Below are 17,562 nucleotides of genomic sequence, written 5' to 3'. Positions count from 1 at the left end.
GTTGGGAAGATTACTGCAAAACCAGCACCGGAGGTGGATTTGGAGCCATCAGTATATACATGAATACTAGAGGAATGAGTGGAGACATGGTCAAGGAAATGTGTGAGAAGGACAGTAGAGAGGGATATTTGATTTTGGTGGGTCGGGGAAAACAGAAGAGCAAATATGGGGTGAGGTATGAGCCATGGAGGGACGGAATGGACAGAGAATGGGAGAGGTTGGAGATGGGGGAAAGGGGAATGTGAGAGGAGGGTATCCATGCGTGTTGAGAAAGGAGTAGGTAATCGTGGAGATGAAGCTAAGGTAAGAAGTAGGGGTTGTGGGATATTTAGTTTAGTGAGGGAAAATTGGTGGAATCGAACATAGCATCGGAGAGAGAGAAGGGCACGACGTCGAGATAGAGATGGTATGCCTGATTCAGTGTACAGGCTCTCAACTGGGGAGGAGCGAAAGGCGCCTAGTGCTAAGCGAAGACCACAGTGATGGATTGTATCAAGATGGGCAAGGAGAGAAGTTGAGGCAGAGGAGTAGATATGGCATCCATAATCAAGAGTGGAGAGGATCAAAGTAACATGAAGATGAAGGAGAGTTTTGCGATCTGAGCCCCATGATATATGGGAGAGAGTTTTTAAGATTCGAAGACGGCGGAGAGCTTTTCTTTAATGTGTAGAATATGGTCTCGCCAGGACAGTTTGGAGTCAAAAATGACACCTAGGAATTTGCCAGAGGAACGGCATTGGAGTGGAGTGCCATATAAGAAGAGTGGGGGTAGAGGACCTACACGTGAGCGAGAGAAAAGAATGGAGAAAGATTTAGAGGTAGAAAAGGGAAGCCATGGTTTGTGGCCCAGGAAGATACTGATGAGATTGCAGATTGAAGAAATTGGTAGAGATTGGGTAGAGGTGATGAAGTTGAGCGTGCTGGGAGGGTGGAAATGTTCCTTAAGGATTGGTTGTTGGCTACTGTACTAGTAGGCATTGATGAGGGGGTAGTTGTTGCAGTGTTCGGAGCCGTGGTCAAAGGAGAGCCTGGGGTCAGGGAATCGGATGAGTTTACATCTTTGGGGCTATTTGATAAAGGGGCAAGCCTCATTGCCCCTAATAGTGGAGATAAGTTTTCATTATTGGCCATGGTAAGCCTGGATTATGTTGGGGATAAAAACAGTCCACCCCTCAGGGTCCCCTTGAGGGGTAAGGGCTAGATAACTAAATCAGGGGAATACCGTGCCCATGGCTCCCTCAGGCCGTTCAGGACTGGCACAAAGTCAGCCTTTCATCCTTTCAGCACGGCTCTCACACCTTAGGAGGTGGATAGCAGAAGGGTTTGGTGAAGGGACAGAAACGAAAAGTGGGAAGGAAAGTAAAGACCATGCAAAATTAGTTGAGTCGAGGGCTGAGTCCCAAGGTTGGGGAGTTCCCCATCATTGGGTCCCAGTCTCCGCCTCCTAAGCTCCCCCACGACAACAACGGGCAAGGGATTAGGGGGGAATGGAAATGGAAAATGACCCTTTCTGTAGATGGTGCAAGAATCAAGAAGAGACAATAAAACACATGCTACTACACTGCCCAAGATTTAACTGCCACTGAACAAAACTAAAACATGCTTGAAGACGAGTGAACATAAATGATATTGGATATAAATCTTTTGATTATATGTGCAAATCAACCATCTACAATAAAGTACTACATACTGAGACAAACATTTTCCTACAAACAACTAAAGTAACTTGTATAATAAGAAACAAGAAGCCCAAAAAAAAGGGGATCCATGAGATATAGACAAGTCTAAAAAAAAACTAAAAAAAGAAAGAAGATATGTACACAAAATTTATAAAACCACCACAGTAGACAGGGCATGTTTACATGCCCTCTTGGCAATTTTTCTTTCTGTCCATTGCAGGAAAAGTTTACCTTGTACCATATGGCCATGTCAAATAAACAATGTCAGTGACGTTCTATACGATATTTATGTAGAAATTTCGTCTTAGATTTTTTGGTGGAGAAACCCTATAAATGATTAAAGGGAAATGTATTCCTTACAGAAATTAAAGTAGACAAATAAGGAAATCTATACTACATGATACATGATACTACAGTAAGCACGTTCGGGTAGTTTTCCCCATCATGAACTGAAGTATGAAGTGAGTATGTTCTTGTACACAACAATCCTGTGCGCTTACAACCTCTTGGCAACAACGGGTTAATCATGTTATAATCCTTCATTATAACCAGCTTAGAGCAATTAGAAACTTCAACACAGTTATATATATACTTACGAGAAATAAAATTATTATCAAGGTAAATAAACATTATAATTTTTACATCTTTATTTCATAATATTACAATGCATAACTCCATCTGTAAATTGTAAGACTAGTATGGTGTACTGAACTTATAAAATAAGGGAATAAAAATAGTTCTGGTAACCAGTTTATGAGGCCCTTTTTCCATTGGGAAGTGCTATACCAATCTCATACAGGTGTGTCATATCTGTGATAATACAGAAAACTTGTGATACAGATGCCCTTACATTTAAATTTAAAATTACTAAATAAACATTATTTAGAATGAAGAATTATCACATTCTAACTGTCTAATGAGAGTTTATATTTGCATTATGAAATGCATATTCATTAAATCACATTATACATGTTTATATAATTTGCTGGCACAATTTATCCAGAAACTTCTCTTTTCAGAGATTCTCTTACCCAAGTCATGTGTAATGTATGGGGTCATTAACCCTTTGCCGACAGGTGGCATGTACACACATGCCATGGCATGGTGGACCATCTCCCGGGGGCACGTACGCACATGCCATAGTGTATGTATGGACATGCCATGAGTTTTTTTTTTAGTTACAATCACGGCAAAAGATTATTTTTCTTCCACTGAAAGTGTGATTAAGTCGGTTTAACACTCATTTTACCATGGGGAAAAAAAAAAAAAGAGACAACGCACGCACTCACACACACACACACACACACACAAAACAATATAAACAACAAAAATATCCTTCAGTCTTGATTTATCAGGAAGTATGGCAAGTATTTGGCATGAGTGGTTGCGCATGCTAGGGCGACAATATAAGCCCCCGGCAGCGAGGCCCCGGCCTCTATGAATACTACCAGTCAGAAAAGGGTTAATTTAGATATAACACTTCTGAACTTTTTTTTTTCTTACCTATCAAAAGTCTGTCTTTTTTATATTGATTAAAGAAGCAGAAAACTAATAACAGTAATATCCAAAAGTAAACATTGCTGGTGGAAAGAAAGGGAAAAATTATATCTTGTAAAACCACCTACTCTGGAAAGGACAATCAATAACCTTAATAATTTCCACCACCCCCTCCATATCCTCCCCTGGAACCACCCCCTCCATACCCACCCCTTGGCCCACCACCATATCCTCCCCTAGGGCCACCTCCATACCCTCCACCACCAAAGCCACCTCTATAACCCCCACCAAATTGATTTCCAAATCCCCCTCTACCTCGGCCACGGTTCCCACGGAAGTACCCCCCACCTCCACGTCCTCCAAAATAGCTGTTGCCGGCCATACCACCTCTAAATCCTCCATGTTCATCGTGGCCACCTTGACCACCACCTGCAAAAAAAATTTAGTCATAGGTTATATTACAGATGTAAATTAGTTTCTAAAAAAAAATATATATATATATAAAAATAAAGAGGGTGTATGGACTTCAACCATTAACCCCTTGGATCCAGGTGATGTGACCATACCATCATGAAAAAATCTGGGTTGAGGGCCAGATGATGTGAACATGCCATCACAGGAAACTGGCTGTGGGCCTGCTATTGTGATCTTTGTGGCTGAAGGCCAAGGTGATGGAAAAGACTCACCATAAGTGTACAAACCTATTGGGAGGTTTATTTTACTTATTCGGCAATTTTGCATTATTCCTATCAGTGCAAGAGTGAGCAGTGATTGGAAGAGCGCCAGCTCCATGGAGGACACCATTTCCTTACTCAACATCATATTCCTGGCACTGTGGCAATGCAGGTTGTTTTACAGAAAACTGATTACACAAAAGTAAACAAAAATTACACAAATAACAGTGTCACATGGTTTATTTTTCTTGCACCAAGTTATAGACTACCTAGGGAGATGGTTGGAGTCTGTGTGAAGAAGTAGAAGTAATAGTAGAAGATCTGGATGATGCAAATCAAATGGCAAATATGGACATTAGAAAATGGCCAAAAAGCTAATAACACTTATGCTTGCAGAGTCTTGCTATTGCGCATATGTGTTCATGTGCACCAGACCTACAAGCAGCCGCCCAGCAGAAAGGCTACTCAAACAAGGTTAATGCCCAGATTTTTGGCAATTTGATTTGATCCAATGGGTTAAATAAATATGTAATTACACTCACAGAAATCAAAAGGTAACTACATCCAATGTGCATCTCTGTATCTAAAACTATGAAAATCTTAAAGCTTTTAGTATTAAGATAACATCAAAACAAAGGTTACTATTACCATTATTGTCACCATCAGGCATATCATCAGGTCTCATCCTTTTGAATGGAGGAGGTCCACCACCACTGCCACCAAATTGTCTTGGAGGTCTTGGGGTATTGAATGCACCTCCGCTGCCAGGAAACTGTCGTGGAGGTCTAGGGGTATTAAAGCCTCCCATGCCAATCTGTTCCATATTATGACGACCAGCATTTAACCTACACAACTGTTTCACACAATTCATTATCTGCCAAGTAGAAAACAATTATCATTATCCATGAGATATTATAAAGGGTATGCAAATAAATAAAGTCAACTCTCATAAGCACACTCCTTCCTTAAAGTAAGAGTATCCTTATTAGGGAAAAAGTGCTTTCTATGAAAATAAGAAAATTATATACTCAAAAGCAACTGCACTAATTATAGTCCATCAACCATCTGAATACATGTAAAGACGCCTAGATGCCAACAAGCTTACCCGACGTACCAATTGGCCAAATACATAAATGCCCGATTTCTTTCATTTATACATTTTGCGGTAGCATCACCTTCCATTTTTTTTTTTAAGTTTAAGTTTTGGTTAATCAATAAGACCTTGCATAATAATAATAATGGCAAGTGAATACACATACTGAAAGTCAACTATTCACTCATTCAATGAGCTCATGAAAATACTAATTTCACTATCAAAAGGTAAATATATAAAATTATGATCATATAATAAATATAAACAGTTTAGATATACATATTAGATCTGACCCAGGCATAATAATACATATCAGCTATTATGTGCTATTAGCTAAGCATGTTGCCATCTAAGGTGTTCCTACCTTTACAATAATGCAATTGGAGGTAGTATAATTATGCTACCAACAATGGATCATAAAGCTGAATTATTTTGATGTTTGTATAATGCTTTTACTCAAAATTAGAATGATCTCACACCTACCTTCCCCTGAAAATGCTCCACAAGGAACACCATTCTAATAATACCACTACGTATTGTAATATGGAAACTTCCTTAACTTTACCTGCTCATCTTGATGTGTGGGTTCAGTGATGCCCTCTGGATTTGCCACCCCATTAATAATGAGATGCTCCACACTTGGCCTCAAAGCACAAATTCTTGCAGCAACATCAGGCTCCATGTTCAAGTTAATCCATCCGTCCAGCCGAACCTGAACAGTACAAATTTATATTAAATACTTTATATTACTGATATAAATTTCTTGCCCAGCTACATTCTAAACAACCTCCATTCATGCTATTCAGTTTCATAATCTATCAAGAACAACACCTAACAATAATATTTCTGTTACCAAATGTCAAAAGATATAAGGAAACACTTACAACACCTTCAACTGCTTCAACTCTCCGTACTCCAAACAGGATCAGATGAATTGGTGTTACCATTGTCATCTGCTTGCAGGAAACAGCACGGGTTCTTATCTAGTTTGTGAGAGAATAAATTGAATACTTGAGTTGACAATTATTTTTGTTAGGCTGTAAATGTAGTCTCCACATTCCTCAACTGTCAACTTATTTTTAAATAAAAAATGAAATACTGCCCAAACCTTACCTTCTCACCAAACACAAAGAAAGGAGATGGGAAGGACGTTTCTCTGTTGTTGCAGTTGACAGAAGACTTGTGAATCAGTGCTGCTTTGGATTCTGTGGTTAGCACCTGCAGGGAAACATTCGTTAAAAATATTTATATACCATACGCCCCAAATTTTTCTTTTTGTAATAAGATTTATATATATATCAATACAAAACAATACAACAGTGATACATTTAAAGAATATATACCTTCCGCTTCTCTTTATGTGCACAAACATTTGGATAGTGACCAAGGGTGAGAAGTGCAACCACCAAGTCCAATTTTGGGTCAGGGCCATAGAAGTTGTAGGACTGTGGCAGTAAACACTCTTCTGGGAATCCTGCACTTACAAGGAGCTCCTTCAGCTGGTTCTGAAATAATATTTACTTATAATAACCAACTGTTTTGGTCTGGCATTCTCTTGACTCAACTTTGCAATTATTCCAAGCAGTCTGAAATAAACTTGTAGTCACAAACCTTGGCTTCCCAAGTAACCCGGAGAGTTGGCATAGAGAGTCCTTTGTAGTCACAGAAGCTGATTTCAGCAGCCTCCCCTCCAATCCTGGCCTCCTCCCAGGAAGTGAAAGCACTCAGAGCTGCTATGTGATCACTGTACCTATTACCAGCAAAGGCTCTTTGGAATGGACTCAACCTCTTATGTTCTGGTGCTGTAAGAATCACATATTACACATTTTTAGTATTATTCAATTATCCTGGCTTGTACTTTTTATATTCTAATTTAATAATGGTTGCTTTCTTTTCTTACATGTCTTTTGTAGGATTTCATAACATTTAGTGTTCCGTCTTCATTTCCCTTATGCTCTACTAACACTAAAAACACCGAACTAAATCTAAAGAAAATAAAATAACAGCAATAGCCATGAAAGACACGCTACCCAAAGATGTACTTACGAATGATGAAGATTTCAGGGGAAGTGGAATTGTGTGCTGCAATAGTGCACATGGCATCCCCACAAAAGAATATACAGCCTAAAATCACCATCTTGCCAAGATGAGGTTCTATTGGCAGGCGAGCCAAGATTCGACCCAATGGAGTCAACTCGTCATTCACGTCCATGCACTTCATTTCTAAAAGAAGACCAGAAAAATATTATCATGGAGGTCAGTCAACTAAATACTGGTTTTTAACTATCATTTTAGAACGAGCCCAATTAAATGAATGCTCCCAGGGAAATGCTGTGCTATTTTTTTTTTTTTTTTATGTCTCTGCACATAGATGGCTCTGCTAGTGCTTAGCCACAAAGGAGATAATTAGTAGACCTTGTGACCTTACCTGATTTCACTTTTCCTTAAATTGGCTGGAAAAACATCTCTTTTACTAATGCTATGAATATCTATGGTGTTATTTTTAATATAAACATAATTCCTATAATATATAAACATTCGTAGAAGCAAAATAAGATAATGTAAAATATTTTCATAAATCAAGGAAAAGGGTAAACGGGCGAGACAGGCAGTACTCGTACTTGGCTCATTGGTGACTTAATACAAGTGTAGTCATCCATGTGTAAAGACAAAGTAAACTCACAGTGGGCATCGAACGAATGTACATGCCATGCCTGGCGGCACTGAGTTAATCGTGTCACTTACATTAAACCATCAACCACAGTTTCATGTACAGTCTACAGTAGTTCTTAGTTAATTTTCTTAAGCACAGATAGCTCCACAAATTAAGAAGCCACTCAGTCTTTGTTATTTTTTCCTGCCACAATAGTTAAAAATGTACGATCAGAATTATTGTTCATTATGCCCATAACATTATATATTGATAAATAAGAAAAGCGATAATAACACTAGAATACAACAACTCTCTCTCAATCAGGTGCAGCTTGAAAAATGTAATCTAAACCACTTACGGTCCTCCTTCCACTGGTGACAACTGAGTTTAGGTCTGGACTCTGGCTGACAGTCATTCAGAGTGGGTTAAGAGATGGCTTGAATTATAACCCATTGCATGATCTTTTTAAAACAGACACTGAAAAGAGACATGACAGGATACAAACCTCTAAGTGTTACTTCAGCTTCAATGACAGCATCAATTGGTGGAGCCTGAATAGCCTTGGAAAGAAATTCTCCAATGGAACCAAGACGGAGAAGTTTGATGGAGAGAGCAACTTCATGGAGAGGAGTACGGAACATCTCAGGCGTCATGTGTTCATCTAGCTTCTTGAATCTTTCCTGTGCAGAACATATATCATGTTTGAAAGTATACTGATGGTACAATTGTTACTGTGACATTATAATAACCAAATATTCTATTACCAGTTAAAATCCTTATTCAATCAGTCAAACTCACTCTACTGCATAGATGGAAGCATATTCCTGCTCGAACTCGCCCAGCTCGACCCTTTCTTTGCTCCAGGTTGGTGCGTGATGCCCAAACTGTAGCATAATTGGTCATATTGTTATGAGATGTGAAAAGCTTCATCTTAGCTTTGCAGGAATCTATCACAAACACAACATCATTGATGGTGATTGATGATTCAGCAATGTTTGTGGCAAGAATAATCTGAAATACAGAAAATTTGAAATGAATTCTAAAAGTATGATCGAAGAAGAGAGAAATAAAACTTTACTACAACTTCACATATAATAATACAAATACAAAACAGAAGTAGCAACTACTTGTCTATTTTTAGCATAGCATAAAAATATAACTACAAACATACTTTAGTGATACCATCAGGCACAGGTTCAAATACCCGCCTTTGGTCTTCTCGGGGCAGTTGAGAATGTAAAGGTAACACAAGGTAGTCTCTCCCACCTGAAAAGGAGAGGTTCCATTTATACCTAACAGTATATTATCTATAACAACCATGTGCTGATTTCCTCTCATTTCCTATAAGGTAAATTATATCAATTTTATCAGTTTCCATTTCACAATCACTTCAGCTCCTACTTGTAAAAAAAAAAAATAATATATATGTATATGTATATGTATATGTATATGTATATGTATGTATATGTATATATATGTATATATATGTATATATGTATATATATGTATATATGTATGTGTATATATATATATATATATATAAATATATATATGTGTATAAATATATATTTATATATATAATATTTTTTTTTTTTTTTTTTTTTTTTTTTTTTTTGTACAGAAAAAAAAAAAAAACTAAGTTGTAACTTACTAAATTGTGGATGTTGGTAAGATGCCTCATAAGGCAAAGATGAGGTTCCACCCGGAGGAAATCAGCACTGCCCCAGGCAGTTCTCTTGATGTACTTGAGCAAGGCTCAATCAGCTCGAAGCTCAGGTCTTCTCATTAAGCATGGCCATGGCTTCCTTAGTGGCAGGAGAGTAGTTATCCGACGTCACAATGTTCAGGTTTTCTTCTGGCTCATCTCCAGGTAGTTCCTCATCCTTATCCTGTGGTAAGAGGTGAATTTACTTGGTATTTCTTTTCCTTTTTTTTTTCTCTCTCTTTTTTTGCGACAAACATTGAATACGTGAGCAAATGAATTCAAACCAAAGTAGCAATCTTCTAAAAACAGCCTTACAGAAACAGCTTTATGAAGATAATCATTATACAAGAAAGACCTTCCATCATAATTTATATCTTCCATTAACCCATAATTGAATGGTAGCATTCATAGAGGCCGGGGCCTCCCTGCCGGGGGCTTATATCGTCGCCCTAGCATGCGCGACCACTCATGCCAAATACCAGCATCCCATGCCGTTTCTTCGTAATACTACGAAGATATATTGTATTTTCAATTTTCATTATTTTTTACAGTCTCTACTTGCCAAACTTCCTGATAAATCGAGACTGAAGGGTATTTTTGTTGTAATATAGACTCCATAGTTGATCATTACTCGGTCTATAGTCCGAATAAAATAAGCAGTGTGTGGCATCATGGAGTTGAAATTGTCGTTTTGTTGCATTTTTTTTTTTTGTTGCATAGTAAAAATGGGAAAGTGTTAAAACCAACTTAATCACACTTTCAGTGGCAAAAAAATAATCTTTTGCCGGGATTGTAACAAAAAAAAAACTCATGGCATGTCCATGCATACTCTATGGCATGTGCGTACGTGCCCCCGGCAGATGATCCCGCCATGCCATGGCATGTGCGTACATGCCACCCGTCGGCAATGGGTTAATACCCATACAATCCAGATGATGTGACCCTGATGTCATGGAAAAATTTAGCTTGAAGGGTAGGTGACGTGAACATGCCATGAAAAACATAGGCAGCTGTTGGTGAACTTGCTGTCGTAAGAATATGGCTGAAGGCCAGATCCAAGGGGTAACGTCTAGCACAAATTAAATCAATAAGAGAAAAATAAATTAGTAAGTGCAAAAAAATTTAAGAGGATAAATAGGAATTCTGAAAAAATACTCATAATAGCTAACTGATAAAATTATATAAAGTCAAATCTGCTTATTATGAAAAAGGAATACACTCTAAAAGAAGATAATTGAAGTGTAGAGAATGTAATAAAAATCTTAATAGAAACCCACCTTTTTATTTTTTTTCCTTGAATCTGGTATTGGCATAAACCTAGTCATCTCAATGCAGTCCTCTAAAAAGTACTCCTGAACAGGGAAGGCTCGACCAGGAACCTCAATTACTACTGGATTCACAAAATAATTTGTGAAAAGGCTAATGTCTATGGTGGCAGACATGAGGATGATGCGGACATCTGGAAAAGCCCGCACCTAGAAAACAAGAACAGTACAAGATTACCAAGTGTACAGCCATTTACTTTATCATCTGATATTCAAGATCTTGTAATGTTTTGGAAAGATCTTGACCATTCAAATTCAATATAATTTCTTTCAAATATGTAACAGAAGAAAAAAATATGTATAATGGGAAAAAAAAAAAAAAAAAAAAAGGACTGACTGCTCTTTAAAAATCATAGAAATACCTAAAAAGCATGCACAAAGTCTGCAGCCTTACCATGTCACGAAGTACAATCAAAATAAAGTCGGTATTGATGTCTCGCTCATGAATTTCATCCACAATGACATGGGACACACCCCTAAGTCCTCCTTCCAGTTTCCTCAATAACACTCCTACTGTGCAGAACAACACCCCTCCATAAGGCCTGGGTAGCACGGACTCAAAACGAACAGAGTATCCAATGCTTTGGCCTAGCTCTTCACCACGTTCAGTTGCAATGCGGTCAGCAACCGAAACTGCAGATATACGCCGTGGTTGTGTCACCACAATATTGCAGTAAGCTCCTGAGCCAGACTGAATGTAGTCATCAAGAATGAACTGGCAAACCTGCAAAAAATAATGGTAGTTTACAGTATATGTGGGATACACTTTGTCTGTAGTCTTGCTCTGTCCATTTTATTTAGACACAGATGGCTTTAAAAGCACTTGGTCACCAAGAAGGCAATTATTAAGCCTACCTGACCTCAACTGTTTATTCTTAGAATTTTTGGGAAAAGTTTTAATTTCTAATAATGTTATCATCATTGACACTGATTATAGTATTAATAATAACAATCATAAAAACAAACTTTTCTTCTGAAAATATAAGCAATAGGGTATGCAGATAAGTGAGGTAGACCTAGTAATAGACTCCTTGACAGGGTATGTACATATAACCCCCTTGTGTCAACAGGATAAATTCCAAATCGTTCCACATGAAATTCAAACTGCAGTCTAAATATTCACAAAATCATTAAAATAGGAAAAAAATCTCCCTTTCCTCATGTAAGTTCCACTTCCCTCTTCTCACACTATACCTGAGTAGTCTTTCCACAACCAGTGTTTCCTCTAATGATGACAATAGGATTATCATATATAGCTTCCATGATCTCTTGCTTCTTGGCATTCACAGGGAGTTGAGCACGTTGCTGGGTCATATTCTGAAGGTCCCGATCAGTCTGCAGGCGCTCCTGATGGGATCTCTGGAGGTCTGCACTAATTTGATCCAAATTCATCTGCAACAGTTTAAGGGTTTAAACTAGTTTCCACAATCTCGGAATAATAGGCTTCAAGTTTATGGTCATTGCAGAGCAACTTAACTTTTTTTTTTCTTCTTTTTTTTTTGGTAAAATTTTTTCCCATAAATAATGATTACAAATAGTAAGTACACACTTGGATTATCAAATATACTACAACTTCCTAACGAGAGCCAGGCAGTCTATTGAATACTCTCTCTTATAAAGTATATTATATATGCAAATAAGCGTAAATATATACATGAATAACAAAATACTAATACATGTCCCCCCCCCAAAAAAAAAACACTCTCCTCAAAAAAGTAAAACAATAAATACATAAACAAATAGACATACTGTAGCCAGTGGACCTTCATCAATGTTGCAACCAGTCCAGGTATTCCAATTGGGCTTTGGAGGAGACCATGACACAACACCACTTGTCACTGGAGGAGCCTCACTGGCCTGAAATTCTGAAGGCTTAACATCTGGCATCAACGACTGTGGATGAGAAGGATCACTGAGGTTCTGGAATGAAATGGAAATAAAATTAAAGCCACACAACACCTACACCTCTTTTGAAATAAAATTCTGAAGTGACCCAAACAAGTTTTTGAAAACATTTAATTTCCTTTTCTACAAATAATCATGAACATATGTCATTGTGTTCATTGCCCAAGTATGTATCCCCCTCCCTTTTTTTTTCTTATGTAATATTGTGTATGTAGTAAGCAGCAAGGATATAGAATTACCATATGCTACACTGTATTTCCACATTCCTAACAGTTTTTGTACATGAAGATATGTACTGAAAGCAACTTACTGGCTGTACTGGAAACACTTCAGTAGATTTCAGCACAGCATCCATCTGAGTGACAAGTTCCGGAGACATCTGAACCTCATAAGGCGGAAGCTTCTCACTCTCTTTCTTCTTAAGAGTTCCAGAGAAAGCTTCAATCACATTCAAGTGGAACAACTGCCTGACAAGTGACAGGGCACAGCTTTTGCTTGCTGCCTGCTTATTAGACCCAGTTTCACGACCATATAGCTCTGAGGGAGGTTGTTATATTAGCTGGCATGAAAGGTGAAAATACTGTAGAAATGAAGTATATAAATATATCATTTTATAATTTAGGATCACAATTCACATGCATAAAACAGAGAAAGAGGAAAGAAGTGCTTAATGATAAAAGTAATTACTATGGTCCCTTGCCCCCTTTTCAGGCTTAATTCCCATGCAAAAATTCATGCGTCTTACAACACTTCCCTTTGTCAAAGCCGTCTAAATTAAATATAATATTAGAAATCCTCATGCTAGTATACATATTCTTCCCTATGGTATTATTATACAAGAACAATTACTTTCACTTCTTTGTATCCATATACTAAATTCACAGCAGTGCTACCTCTTGGTTCCTCTGTATACATACATAACAGTTTGTGTAATAATGGCTGTAATATCTGAGGTCATCATCAAGAAAGCAGGGATCTATGGCTTTTCAATTCTTTAAAAACTTGTTAATGCCCTTTTATTTAAAAAAAAAAAATAATAATAATAATAAAAATAAATAAATAAATCAACTACATAGCAATTAAATTATCATGTCAAGGTAAGGTGTCTAAAATAACTAATAAACTAAATCGCAACTCCACAGGCAAACTGGCCAAGAAGCTTAGTGACACAGCATTACCTCAGCAGCCAGTTTCTTCTTTTCTATTTTCTCAACTATTTCAAGTCATACATTTTCTTATGGCACAGAAAATCTGGACCTTCCACTTCTGGCAGCAAACATTTTTCTCAGCATTCTGAGCAAAGATGTGACTTTATGAATTTCTGTTCACATCTATTGGGCAGTTTTCATAGTTATATATACAGTCCATATCTTTTTAATACTAAGCAATTAATTACTTGTGATGTCAGTGATATCAGCGATGTCCACAGTTTAAGCAAATAAATTCAGATTTGGGGTGAATTAACAACAAAAGAAATTTACTGTACACTTGGGCCTATCCTGGGAATTAACAGGTTGTAACTGTTGAAATAGATATCTATAATCTTCCTAAGTGTATGAGAGTGTTAAGCCACATCTATTTAATTTCTATCATAAATGACTAGTGAGTAATTCCCAGCATTGAACCTCAAAAAATTGAAATTCACTGTTTGCTTTTTTTTTTCCTTTTTTTTTCTTCTTCTTTTACTAATTATTTTCCCTAGTATACAATACCATATAAGCAACCTGCTGTGTCCTATCACTTACTAAAATGGAAAAGAAAATGGCAGATAACAAAATGGCAGAAGTTGTAAAAAAGAAACTAAATGCAGCAATACAGATGATGAAAAGGAAAAGTTTGTTCCACTAGACTACCAGTAATCTGATGGAGATGTGCATTAATTTCAGTACTATACCAGATGAACAAATTTGCCATAAGAATTTCTTAATGAATACTACCTGTATGAAAGTATACATGTATATAAAAAGGCATGTGTATATATGCATGTATGTATATGTATAAATCAACTAAAATATGCAAATCTGTGCAAACCCACCGAGCCACACCAAAATGAACAAAAACATACATTACATACCTCTCCCAAGTTGCTTGACGTAAAATGACATTTGAGCTACGAAGCTCCTGTCAGGAAAGCCAGAGAGTAAAATTAAAAAATGATACACACATGGACAATCTCTAATTCCACACATCAAAAAGCATGCTTTTATGCTAGTTACTTAACAAAAGGGCAACTTAACACAAAGAATGGAGTTTTTCTCATTTCCATTTTACAGCCCACAAATTCTTAAATCTTTAGCACAGCTATGCAAACATTTTACTCTTATTCATATATGATCTCCAAGATTAGTCCTAATGGCTTTAACTCCATTTTTGTGAGTAATTAAGGCTGACATTAAGCCTCTATATGTCAATCCATTTTCAAAGCTAACCTGTATTTTTTATTTACTAAATTATTAAGCTAAAGAAAAATTATTATAAGCTTGATAAAAATATCAAAATCATCTGACTCAATTTTCAAGGATGAAGGTTACAAGTTATTACAGAAATTAAATCTGAAGCATAAATTGATCTTCTAACTCTTTCATTGTACTCACTTGTATGTTTCCTGTTATATATCAAAAGAATATTTGAAGTCTAACAACACTTTTGAATAGTATTTGAATCACAAAACTATGTAAAGTATTTTTATACAAAGAAATTATTTTATTGTGTTCCAGGCCTTCCTTACATCTCTTACCCAGAGAGAGAAGTTAATAATGGTTTCTTCAATTAACTAATAAAAAGGACTGAATGCTGCAGGATTCTATAGTTGTGCAATGAGAAAGTTACAATATTCATGTAACTAAAAAAGAAAAACAGAGCAAGGGGAAGAACACAAAGTTACAACCTCTGTAAGTACTTACCTTTCAAAAAGCAAACGAGAAAGTCGGTTCTTTCAGGTGTAGAGAACCATCATCTGCTGCCTGTGGGGAACACTGCTCGTGATATATAATTTATCCAGCCTCAAAATTAAGCCCCAAACATTTACAAAGCTAAACAAGAGTGCACGGTCTTTTTGTTTAAGCTTGACTGCAAACAATATCCAAGAATATTAAAGCACTTCATAAATATATTTTTTGCAAAACAAGATATCTTTATGACTTGTTTTCAAAAATAAATACAATAAAAAGATACATACTCCAAAAAACCTACATATCACACTATTCTATCTGCCACAAGTTTTTACATAGGCTGGTAAGGCAACAAGGAACAAGTCGAGCCCAGATAGCACATAACTGAGCTCAACTTCTATTCCCTTACAAATGTCTGATCACCACGAGCAGTGTCCCTCACAAGCACAGTTGTGTATTATATTCAAACCCTTTTCTTTTTCTCTCATACAGTGATGAGAGAGAAGAAAATAAAAAATACCACTGCCTTTAGAACCTGTAAACATCAAGTCAGGTTGAAAAGGCAGTACCAAAGATCTCAGAAAACCAACTGGGGCTCAATCCTTGCAGTAAATATGAGCCAGATTTGCTACATAAAGCCACTACAAGGTATCCAAGTCTGGACATACTGATACCCTATCAATATGTCTCTACAAGAATACCTAAGTTTTTTTTCTTCACAACCTGTATCTATTATTCCCCCAAGACTGTCAGGGAAAAGTTAACAGCCTTGTAAGTATATTTTTGCAGACAAAAGGAAAAAATGAATATAAAACATTTGTTAATAATACCTAAAAATCTTTCCTCATCTTACTAGGACTAAAATAATAATTCATAAAAAAAAATTATATCTAACTATATTACATCTATATCTATATTACATCTATATCTATATTACATCTATATCTATATTACATCTATATCTATATTACATCTATGTCTATATTACATCTATATCTATATTATATCTATATTACATTATATCTATATTACATTATATCTATATTATATCTATATTATATCTTGATATTTCTTTGGTATATGATTAGGTCTTACATCTATACTGTGAAAAAACATTCTTGGCATCACAAAAAATATAAGCTAAGCACAGCTGTAATACAATATAATTCTGGTTAAAGTATACAAAAGGACTATACAGGCTTGGGAGAAATGGCAAAGCTCCTTGGTTAAGACAGTTTTGCTTCATATGATGGTCTTTGTTTCTGTGTTAAAGAGGGGTTCATTCATATGTTTGTGTAATGCTGGATAGAATATTCCCTGACCAAATCTTGGCTTTAGTTTTTCTAATTTCTACTTTCTTTTACTTTCTTAGAATGAGTTTCAACTGAATTTGCCCATATCTCCCCACCTAAAACCTCCTGGTTCACCACAGGATTCCCATAGGCTGGAGTTAGGGACTTTAGCTCTAATGAGTGTGGTCCTGTTGTAAACTTTTACCCTAATTTCTTTTTAAGCAATACTTTATCCTATTTATATGCACTGAAATATGCTAAACTGTTGCTCTATTAGTTTACTATCTCAATTTGTACAACTAATTTAACCCAAAATACTAAGTTATCAATGTAAATGGTGCCATTTACTGGGAATCCTATTCCAATGTTTATACTGTATCAATATGGTTCATCTGCACTTTAAGCTCCATTTTTATCACACAAGAAGGTACTAACCTACATTATCCACTTTACTAAACTACATTACTATTAAAGATATAGCTTTTGGAATGCATTGCATTTTTTAGTAGATCTTACTATCTAACTCATTGTTAACCTAATTTAAAATTTCATTATATGGTCACTGCAGAGTGAACAAACAAAATAACTACACAAAAAACTGAGAAACCTACACTTCCATGTTCATTATTTTTCAGTCTACCTGGCATGTCCATCACACATTCCATATTCCATGTCATGTTACGGGATCCAATGAATCAACAATATTCTCACCCAAACACCTATTCTATCAAAACTTCTTATAGTCATGGCCCCTGTCCCATTTGAATTTTGGGGGCACTTCCAAAATTCTAGTATTTTAAAATTAATAAAACAGAAAAATGGCAAGCATCAATCAATCAAAAACATGT

The 17,562-nt window shown here is 36.4% G+C and overlaps 1 pseudogene; it reads right to left on the bottom strand.

Moving 5' to 3' along the window:
* Positions 1-2,993: 2,993 nt before the first annotated feature.
* LOC119569105 lies at positions 2,994-16,228 on the bottom strand (annotated as a pseudogene).
* Between the last annotated feature and the right edge of the window lie 1,334 nt (positions 16,229-17,562).

This window comes from Penaeus monodon, unplaced genomic scaffold (genome assembly GCF_015228065.2).
Source record: "Penaeus monodon isolate SGIC_2016 unplaced genomic scaffold, NSTDA_Pmon_1 PmonScaffold_1259, whole genome shotgun sequence".
Lineage (NCBI taxonomy): Eukaryota > Metazoa > Arthropoda > Malacostraca > Decapoda > Penaeidae > Penaeus > Penaeus monodon.
The sequence above is the reverse complement of the archived record's forward strand: the minus strand, read 5'-3'. Positions and strand labels throughout refer to the sequence as shown.